Source organism: Epinephelus fuscoguttatus, linkage group LG23, assembly GCF_011397635.1.
Source record: "Epinephelus fuscoguttatus linkage group LG23, E.fuscoguttatus.final_Chr_v1".
NCBI classification, from domain to species: domain Eukaryota; kingdom Metazoa; phylum Chordata; class Actinopteri; order Perciformes; family Serranidae; genus Epinephelus; species Epinephelus fuscoguttatus.
The window spans coordinates 2,734,225-2,745,828 of NC_064774.1; the positions used below are offsets into that span (position 1 = coordinate 2,734,225).

The following is an 11,604-nucleotide window of genomic DNA, read 5'->3' on the forward strand; positions in this document are numbered from 1 at the left end:
TCTTTTTTCTGTTTAACCTTCATATAAACATAAGCTTTGTATTTAAATTGATGAAATTGTATGTTTGGTAATTGTTTTATATGTAATGTAGTGTAATATATTGTATGTAAGGTGTGGACCCCAGCAAGACTGATTGCCAAGGCATTCAGCTAATGGGGATCCTCAAAATAAACAAAATAAACAAATAAACATTGATTCTTACAGCGGAACTTCTTTAATTCCACAAGTACATAATCAGATAGATGCAAACACCACACAATAAGAGATGTTCCACTTGGTCATTAATAAACTGTTAAAAAGAAAAAAATTAATGTATAAATACTCACACAGTCTGATGCAGAGAGCTCTAACCGCCATGGCGTCTTGCTGCTGACTGTCTGAGCACCAGGCTGATATGAAGCTAAATACAGCACAATTCAACTGAGAGCTTCCTCTTTCTGTGCACATAATTTCCGGTGGTGAGCAGGCTTTGTCTTCAGTTTAACACACACTTCTGCCAGGCACGTGCACTCAGCACCAATAAATTATCTTAGATTTGGGCAAAAGGGGAAAAAACAAATCACTTGCAGTGCACCTCAGACTTAAGTCCCATTTGAGTTCTGCAACACCCTGCACCTCCAGCTCTGAGACTGCTCGGCCACTACTCATTCCCAAGGCATCAAATACCGACACATTCTCATCCCCAGTCAACGAATATCTCTGCTTTGTCAGAGGGCTTTCATGTCTACATATTACATGCTGGGTATCCTCCTGCATCTGCTGTTAACCATCTGGGATGACACTACCAACATTGGCTCATGGTTAGGTTTAGAAAAAAACATCATGGTTTGGTCTCCCAGGTGAAAGTCCACGTTTTGTTGGGCCCATCCAACACCCCTCCCACCTGCCCTATGGGACTTTCAAGCTCCTTTTATATTACTTTTTTACCAGTAGTGTTTCAACCCAACGCCATCCAGCAGTGTATCATAACACCGCAACCAATACATTCTCATTCAAAGTCGTCACATATCACAGCTCTGTCAGCGGACTTTGTGTCTACATATTACGGGTCAGGTATTCTTCAGTGTCTGCTATTGACATTCCAGGACAGGAAAACAACACGCCGTCCAGCAGCATATCATACTAACGCAACCATTGCTGTCCAACCGCATTGTGAACTGACACCATCTGTCCGCATATCATATTGCTGAAACAGGCGCTGTCCATCTGACTGGCGTCCATGACAAAGCAGCAGTATTTGACAACTTCGGAATGAGAACAGGCTGCCGCAACAGGTGGCACAACTTGACTTGCCGAGTTATGAAATGGTGTCGCCTATCTGTGAATCATACGGCCTCGAAAGGTGACTCTTGCTGTCAGGTATCTGACGCTGCAATTACTGGCAAAGCAGCGGTATTCAATGACTTTGGAATGATAACGAGCCGCAAATAGGAATACTTTGTCACGCCCCTCCCCCGAAACACTCTTACTGTTTTTATGTTCATTTTGCCGGAACAACAATACATTTTTTCTACATTATCTTTTTATGAATTTATTTTGTGGTTTATTTATAATTTCCAGCACATCATGATACCTCATACTGTACTGTAATGTAAATCTCAACTCAGTGTTTCCAGCACTTTGATTTCAACCTAATGGAGGTAACATATACATATATGACTGTTAAAGGTACATTCCAGTTGTAAAGGTGGTTTATGTTATAACAGTTGTAATGGGTTGCATCCTAATGCTGCCTGTAGACTCTTTAGGGCCTATACTTTGCACCCACCACATCACTAGCTGGCTGCTGATTTATGACTATAAAGATATCGTGTTGCACTCCCTACTCAGAGGGTATGAGCTCAGCATGGGTTCAGTTTGTATCAACTGCTGCACAATATTGCCATTTGTGGCACAGAGACATTTCTTGCCAGTTGCAGTTTAACCACAGTTGTGGCGCCGCACTGTCACTGAAGTTCAGCTGTAAAAATGAAAGTGAAAATATTTCTTGTCTTTGACTGATATGACTTGTTGACTTTGGCAGGTCATTTAGATAACTTGTTGACCTAGATAACGTCTGGATTATAGTGTTCAAGTTTATCATTAACTTGTTCCTGTGTAGCTGTGCAGGTTTTTTATCAATGAAGTGCGGCTGGTTGACTTTGAGATATAAAGTGGGGGGGGGGGGGGGCATGTGGACAGTAACTGATTATTATAGTAAGGCACATCTGATATATAAAAATCATTTAATATCCACATCAAACTTTAAACGTTCACATTGTTTTACCTCAAAAAAAAAAAAAAAAAAAGAAAAGAAAAGAAAAGGGAGAGAGCTCCAGATCAAAATTCTATTTTAATGCAGAAACTTTTGTTTAAAATTGTTTTGGTTCACTTCAGAAATTACGTTACACGTAGACACATAGCATTTTTTTTTCATGTGACATTTTAGAAAAAAAAACAACAACAACAAAACAAGGCATTTGTTGTGCAATAAAATATATATATTTACGATAAAAGATGAAAAAAAACATGTCAGAGGTACACAGGAAGAGGAATATTAGAGATATATATTTTAATTTGAACTTTAACTTGACTGTAAAATTAAACATAGAAATAACAAATAAAAACAGACATACCTGTAGTTCATATTGTCTAAACAGTGGTCTCAAAGAATAATATAATCTGAACGGTTAAAGTTCTAAAATAATAGCGTGAACTTTTAGCTCATATAATAAACAGCAATATTGTAGGATCACTCTGTGTTGTGCTGCAGACTAAAATAATGTGCATGACTATTAGATTGTAATCTAGCAGTTACAAGCTTTCTCCACCAATATTGTAAGTATCAGCCTGCAAATTGAAATGAATTGTAAGAAACACATTTTTTCTGTTAGATTTCTTCTCTAAAACAACAACAACAACAACATTTGTCTTTGGAAAAAGGAAAGTGTTCATGTGAGAGATGACAGGTGTTTCACTGCAGGGGGCAGCAATATGTAAATGCACTGTTTGCATTATAGCACTGTAACAGTCGAAGACTGCACTTTTTTTTTCATTTTTAAAATATTTGATTGCATACCCTTACATGATTTGCTAAACTGTATTTGTAAAATATCAATATATTTTATTGAATAACATTCAGTTGACAACAGAATAAAGTAGAACAAGTGTTAGTTCCTTTAATTTGTTTTGTTACTGAGTTACAAAAATACAACATTTTGAAACATGACAGGTTTGATAGCTGCATGATAATATTAAATAACATGTTTTTGCTGCTTGCTATTTTCAGTGAAAGTAAAATTCCATTAAAATACTTTTAAAGCACACAATTAAGTTAAACACAAAGCTGCACAACACAACAGTACTTGTGATTTGTTTCTCCTTCTCTTGCACACATTAGCACAGAGTCTTCATTCAGTCAGGTGTCTCTGCTCTCTGTGGCCTGTGAGACAGAGCACATAGAGATGTACCTGTGGTAAAAGGTCCTAAACTCAAAGGTCTCTTACTCAGATTTTTAGGAGCTGTCAACAACTGGAGGGTATGACCATTTGACCTAGGTTCTGTATTTAAAGGTCCAGTGTGTGATTCAGGAGGATATATTTATTCAGCTGTTACATATTTAGCTTAAATAAATCTTCATTTATTGTCAAGTTGTTGTCACAACCCAGATATTGAGATTGATTCATTATTGATAAGCGTGCTGACTAATTAATAATTGGTTTACGGAGTTATTAATTTGATTAGTCGCTTCCCTCGTTAGGAGGCTGGTGCCCCAAAATTTTATTACGAGTGCAAATATTCTCAAAGAGGTATTTCTCCTACAATGCCATACTGCATCAGGGAAGCACTTCTTTGTGAGATGAAAGTACTTCATTCTGTGTTTTCACTGGTTTAAATCAGAAGTTTTGGAGACTTATGTGGATAATTCAGCTTCCAGTAAAAACCTTCTAAACAATGAATACTAAAGGAATTCTAACCAGGTCAAGTTTCAGCTAACTGTAATCTGCAAGCCTCACAACTGGATGGCAGAAAATCCGCCTAAATCTCACACAGTGGACCTTTAAGCTCTGAATGTAGGTCATGTGACGACACCTGAACATGTTCCATTCGCTGAAGAAGTCCATGAATACAGTTGAAAGTTTAGGAAAAAGCTTTGCTAACGACACACAGATGTGTGTTTCCAAGGTTGAGTATGTAAAGAAATATAGTTTGAGTACAATGACTGTAAAGATGTAGAGCTCAGTCTGAAGTCATTCAGCTAAACTGAAGGTGTTGCCTTCAAGGTCACTTTGGAGATGTCACTGCTCGGTAAAGTTAAAGCCTGGAGCTCTGTCACTCTGCAACACAAGGGAAAATCTTCAAGACATCTGTGTCCAACAAACCTTTATCTTATATCCATCTATGGAAGAGGGATGGCTATTTTCAGATTCACAGTGTCATGACCAACATTTACACTCAAATACATTACATTCTGTGTTCTTGACTGATTTGTGACCACTTGAGTTCATATTCAGAGGAGAGCACTGCCATACAGCTGTAGTGTGAGGAGGTCAAGATCACTTATGAAGAGTGATTAGTAAAACTGAGAGGAAGCTGCTGCCGTCAGTTTTACCTTCCGGACAGGAGCATAGAGAAGTTCCTGCTCTGTTGAACTCGAGTCTTTGGCTGCTGTGGGACTCGGGGTGTCCTTGGAGCTGGATCCGGGTTCTGTTTTACAAGTGCAATTCATATTTCATGTTAATACACAAGAAATCTGATCATCTAAACAGCACTTTTTTTTAACACTGCAGCCTAAAGGAATTCGTAATCGTCAGGATAATCCCTTATTATTGTAAAAACCATCCTCAGTCGCATTCTACATTTTTAGCCCCGCCATTGCTTCAAATAAAAAGACACTGAATACAAATAATTCAAAAAGAATACTAAAATGTTTCTATTTGATCTGTGCAGTGCTGTTATAGTACAAGGTGTACTAAATTTTAAAGCATGATGAACTGCTTAATGTCAGCAGACAGGCTGTTATAATTTGTGTATTGCAAATGTATTTTGGAAGGCTTTGGTCATGTGATGGTGCACTGATGGTAGGAAAGAATGAAGAGGGAAGAGGTCTCGAGAGGAGGCAGGTCGGGGTGGTCGAGGGTAAAAACAAGGGACTTTGCCCAGGATACTGGTGTTTGGAACTGTGTGAGCTTTGAGTCATTTTAGGGTACGTCGTCACCATATTTTTAGTTTTTTTGCTAAACCTAGTATTCATAACTTTACACGAGGCATGTAACTTTACGGTAAGTGACATCAATCATGGGGCAAAAAATTCATGGGGTATCATACAAAAAGTGGTGTGAGGATACGTTTCAGCAGCGCCTGTTTCATTGTACAGACAAAGCCAAACTGCACTTCCCTTTAACGGCAGGCAGACAGATGTAACCATGACAAACATCAGCTGCAACAGATGTACCAGATGCTTTGGCAAAAAAACAAAAACAAAAAGGGGGAATATATTCTGGAAAAGATGCACCTGCATTAAGTCAATACTCCCAAAATCTGCATTTAACCCATTTATGTGCTTTTACACTGTAAATGTACATGACCACTAGTAGGGTAAGAAGTAGCAGTGTTTTTGTCTGGGTCAGAATAACCATAACTTCTCACTGAAGTCTACCTGTGGATCTTCAACCAGATTATAATGTAATGTGTGAACGTCTGCACAGCTTTTTGGAAAATGTGCAAAAGTGTCCATGTGCGATTTAATAATATACTAACCTTGCTGGGGAGCTTGTGGAGTCTCACTTATGGTCAAAGCAGAGTAAACAGGTTGCAATGAGGATTCATCTTCATCTGAAGGAGACAAACATCAGAATCAGACATGGATTTATTACCAAGGCTGTTTTCACTTACAAGGAACTTTCTTTCTTTAATTATTTATTTTTTGGTGCATACATTAAACATGTTTAGACTAGTTACTAAAAATAAAGTCAAGTACTGCAACATGCAAGAACACAAATATAGAATACATAAATCACAATAAAAATATGATAATGATACTTTATAAAAAACATACTACAACTTCGGGGGTGTTTCTAGAATTTGAGGACACTGGAGGTTTACCCAGTCCCCTCATGGGGGTCCAGGGGAATCCCCTACCAGGACTTTTTTTGATGAACAAGCTCTGGTGTGTTGCTTATTATGTACTCTGGCATCTTTTTTACCCTTTTAAACGTTTATAAATTGCCCTGGATCATTTACACATTGTCATTTTACAAATATCAGCAGTTGTTAGTAAGAAACATTGAGTAGAAATAAAATACTCTGCAACTGCTGCTGGTAAAACTTAGAGCATTTTAAGGTAAGTGCACCTAAGTATTTGTATTTTATGCTACTTTATACTCCTTTACATCTCAGAGGGAAATATTATAGTTTTTACTCTGCTGCATTTATTTGTGAAATTAATAATACAAAACGTATATAAATATATACACACATGCATTCTGCTTCAGATTAAGAGAGACGTATGTTTTATGCAGGACGGACAAAACTCAGTCAGGGGATGTGTAAAGTTAATAGCTGAGCAGGTATGTGCAGAGGTAATAGTACAAGGTGTGCGTTAATGTGATGCATGTAGACAGTGTCTTTGAGAGAGGGTATAAGAGTTCATGTCAGCTGGGGTCCTGGACCTTGTTGATGAGGCCCACTGCTGAAGAAACTGTCTTTGTGGTGTGAGGTTTTGGTGGGGCTGGCTGAGTAAGTGACAGACTGATGGACTGATAAACTTAAAGAGCACATTATAAATACTCAAACTGACGCCCTCGTCAAAGACCCTCTCACCTTCTCCTGGGTGTGGTTTTCTGCTGTGGTTTGACTTGAGGCTCAAATTATCAGCAGCGTCTGCAGCGTCTAAAACAAAGCACCATGTGTGACACACTGAGAGGCTGAGAAAATGATTCACACGTCAGTCCTGCAGTTCAGCACGTCGTTACTGGAAACAACACCTCAACTGACACGTTCAACATGACAGACGGCAACACAAAGGAACTATTATTATTATTTTAATTGTCACTGTGGTTTATTTGAGGAAAGAAGTTAAAACCACACTGCTTCTCAAAATAAGCAGCGTACGTGCTCATAATGTGTGCTATTAATCAGGAAATACGTTATCCGTTACAGTCCTCACACTATGTTTAAGAAAAGAAAATTAAATGTAAAGTGAAGTAAACCTTTGTCCTTTCTCGGTTTTGTGACAACGATTGCATACGTCACACCGTTTGGATCGCCTGCAGCGTCCTCTTCACAGACTGAAACATAAAACACGGTTAGGATCATATTAAGTCTCAATTCTTTGGTCATTTGTGAGTCTAATTCAAACATTTTGATTAATTAAACTGACATGGAGCAAAGACTGATAATAAATAGGATCGCCATCTTTGTGACTGTCCTCACCTGAGCTTGATGCGGCGTCTGGTTTCTTTGAGGAAACTTATGGAGAGAAAAACAAACAAATAGACATCCACAGGCACAAAGACACAGAAATGACAAAAAACAATGTAGAATATCATCCAGCTACTCTGTGTGCTCCTTCCTACTTTAGACAACAGACACAGTTCAGATGTATAAGCTGTTCAGATGAGTACAACATTGTCAACTGTTTAAAAATAGATTTAGAATTATAAGGTTTAAAGCTCAGCTGTGAACTAGACAGTTAGCGTGAGCAACATTAGCCGCCATGGCTAATCAGACAACACAGCATACAACAGCTTTAAAATGGAGAGGAAGGAGGGAGCAGTGTCAGAGGCTCTTGACACTAACATGGCCAGTTTGCTTTCCTGTTTCGGTGTTTCTATGGAAGCTATTAACATGCTGTATATTAGAAGTAGTCACTTTTCTTTACCTCTGTGTTTCCTGATCTGAAGGAATCCAACCACCACCAGCACCAGAGTCAGCATTAAAACGGTGACGGACATCCACAGCAGGATGAGGACACGAGGGGCGCCAGCGTCATCGGAGTGGGGCTCTTGATGAGGTGATGGAGGGGTGACAGAAACGGTATGTGCTGTAACACTACAAATGACACTATCTGTGGAGTTTTAATTTTAAGTAGAATTTTAAACATGAGTAGGTTGCAAAGCATAAAACAATGCATGAGAAGCAGCAAATATTGAAGATATGCAGCAGGAAACCCCCACGTGTCAGCCCAGGTGGCTCTACAGCTTTCAGTATTCATGTAAAAGTGCATATAATGCCTTTATGCAGCTAATAGTTACAACTATTTCAACTAAGTGTAAAATAAGTGGACGTTTCGTAAGTTCACAGCGCCACCATCATGTGCATTCTGCAACCATACTGACCACATGGCCAGCATTATGTTGTTTTTTAACAGTGTCATGTCTCACCTCTGACAGCCATCCAGCTCTCTGGTGACTCTCCAGCTCCAGAGATGTGACACTTGTAGAGTCCTTCATCAGACTTGGAAACACTGTGGATGGTCATCTCTCCTGTAGAGCTGCTCCTGATGACGACGCCATCTTTGTAGAAACCAGCTGAGGGGTTGGTGGACACCGTCTTGTCTCTGCAGGTCAGAGTCACATTGTCTCCCTCCGTCACAGGAAGAGCAGGACTCTCCAGGATCACTGAACCATCTGAAGAACAAAGAATGTGATGAAATACTATATTTGCTGACTTCGTGCGACTTGGTGATATCAATCTCTCCTCTGGGTTCAACATGTTTTCTTTTTTTTTTCAGAAAATAATGTTATGGATATGAAGCAAATACTTCTCACAAAAACTTACCAGTGATGACAGAGATGTTGACACTGTTGCTTCTCTCTCCTCCTTCAGCCTCACACCAGTATTCTCCGCTGTCTTCTTGATAGGCTCTTTCAATGGTGCAGGAGGACCCTGATGGCGTCCTCTTATCACATACTGGATCAGATTCCACATTATTCCTGATCACTCTCAGTTTGGTCGAGCCATCAGAGCCCTCACAGTCGAAAGTCACAGGATCAAATTTAAAGTGCTGCAGTCTGTCTGGAGTGATACGAAGAAAAGCTGCACCTGAAACCAAGACAGAAATTATAGTGTCGCTAAAGAAACATTCAGAACTGGATAAATATGATGTTTATAATGAAACAAAATCAACAAAAGCATTGCACAGTAGGTGTCTACACATTAAAATGGGACCTTTTGCAGGATAAATTATGTTTTTGTTAGCAACATTATCATTGATTAATTAAACTGAACCTTAAACAAAATACAATTTTAAACAAAAATTTAGGAACTTACATCATCGAGAGCAACAGATTTAAAACATGCTTTAGATACAGAGAATGATGCCAAATGCTGAGGAGAATCGTTAGGATTTAATCTTTGTCACTCACCACTTTTCTCAGTAAAGCTGTTCAGCAGAGTGACTTCAAGCATCACTGGATAAAGAAAGGAGCAGAGTTCAGTGTCAGACAAAGATGGTTTGATGTACAGGATCTCAATCCTAGTAAGACTCAGTACTCACACAGTCTGAAGCAGAGAGCTGTGACCTCCATGGTGTCTTGCTGCGGACTGACTGAGCATCAGAGTGAAGCTCAATATATTACATACAAGAGCTTCCTCTTCCTGTTCAGTTTATTCTGGTGATGATGCAGAGGCCGGGGCCACACTCACACGCGCTTCAACATACTGTTCATCAGTTGCTGAGAATGAACCCCTCAGTTAAGAGCCACGGCCGCCCCAGCTTAATCTGTGGTGGCTGCGGCTCAGTTGCCAGAGTGAGTCCAGTCAACTCTACAACAACTGAAGGGTAACACACCTGATTCCAATCTCCCAAAATGTGCTGTTTGCAGAGTGTGTGTGTGTGTGTGGTGTTGTCAAGTTTATGTCAGAGACTTTTATACCCAGTGATGATGAAGCCTCATCCTGACAGTCTGCAAAAAAGCAGTCAAATGAATGTTTATATCTTTACTTAGGAAGCCGTAGCAATATTTTAATGTCAGAAAATACTCAATTAAAAGTGTTACTGAAGCCTGCATTAATTGACAGTGGATCAGATAAGATTTGTAAAGACATTCAGGGTTAGTCACTAAACTCTCCCAGTACGTCATGCAGTAATGATCATGAATGATATTACAAATGGAACTGCTGTGACGACTTGTGGCCACAAGATGTCCGCATAGAGCACGAGCATGTTCACTCAAAGGGATAATTAGGGAGAACAAGAGAGTTGCATCATCATGACTACAAATAGCCACCTACCAGTGTTAAAATCACACAGGCAAGAGTAATATATCAATGAAGTGTTGTTTTCCATGTGCTCTCATGAGGTGCATTCATTTTGAATTTATGGTTGTGTGGGCACACAGTGGAAATATCCAGTACAAAGCAAAAGCAGAAAAGTGCACTCAGTAATTGCCATGTCTTTGCCAGGCGACACAGCCAGAAATCTTTGCTCCATGTCATTCGTACTGTAATGTTTAGCAGTGTTAACTTTGTCTGTAGCAACGTCACAACAAGTAGAAAATAACAACACTAAACACAATCAAAACAGACCCAAAACAAAACCACTTAACTAAAAGTAGTGCTTCCCTGCTAATGATAAAGGACAAATATTAAGGAAATATGACCAAATCAACAATATCTTTCAGTCGACAAAATCATGCAGGCAGAACGTTCTACTTCTGACATGCGGTGATATGAAATGAAGAGAACAAAACTTGTCCCTCCTGGCTCCCCTTATAGTCAAGATGACAGCATAGATAACAAAAAATGGGGATATGATGAATCACTGTAACCATGACAGATCATACATGTGGAAAAAAATATTAGGCTGACTGGTTAAGTAGTTTGCAAGAAAAGCTGCAAAAGGACAGATACACACACCATGCACACACACACACACACACACACACACACACGCATGCACCACCAAATGCAAAATCAAACCAGGAGGGGATACAAACAGAAAATCTAGAATAATGTTTATTTTTTTTCTTTCTTGTTTATAACAAAATACATACAAATACAAGTTTTGTTACTCCTTGAGTACAGAACTTGAGTGAATATATATATATATATATATATAGCTTTGTTCCACAACATCCAAAACAACTAGAATTACTGAAAAGTGCGTCTGGTGCACATTTTTCAGTAATTAGGGCCCGAGCATCATGCGGTACACATGTATCACATCTAGTAAAAAATATTATATTTTGAGGGTAACATGCTTGGTTGCAAAAAATGGCTCAGGAGTGCCCCCTAAAAGACTGTGACGATGCAGCCCCCAAAGCTGGTATGACCGTCGTGTACGAGACTTGGCAGGCATATGGAACATCCCAAGACGTACAGAAAAGCCTCTTGGAGCCATTCTCTAAACCCAACAGGAAGTGAATTTGTGGCCATAGGCAGCAGTGTTAAGCCAGGCAGGGGAAAGCCAAATTCTCTGAAAAGGAGCAATCATCACAATTTTGGTCTTAACCACTCTATTTCATCATAACCAACCCAGAAATGAGGCTCAAAGTGAAAATACTGGATTTCTCCTTTAAAAGCCACAGTCAGCATTGTAATACAGTACACTGAGGTCTGGACTCATCAAAGCTTCTTTGGATTCTCCTCTTTAAATCAGGCACTCACTTTATAGAAAGAACT

At 39.3% G+C, this 11,604-nt stretch overlaps 2 protein-coding genes across 4 annotated transcripts in view; one reads left to right on the forward strand and one right to left on the reverse strand.

The window, feature by feature from the left end:
* LOC125883954 (butyrophilin subfamily 1 member A1-like) overlaps window positions 1-11,604 on the forward strand; it is a 67,496-nt gene that overhangs the window by 14,573 nt on the left and 41,319 nt on the right. The gene's annotated exons all lie outside the window — the stretch shown is intronic.
* LOC125883962 (Fc receptor-like protein 5) overlaps window positions 1-11,604 on the reverse strand; it is a 59,981-nt gene that overhangs the window by 5,581 nt on the left and 42,796 nt on the right. The gene's annotated exons all lie outside the window — the stretch shown is intronic.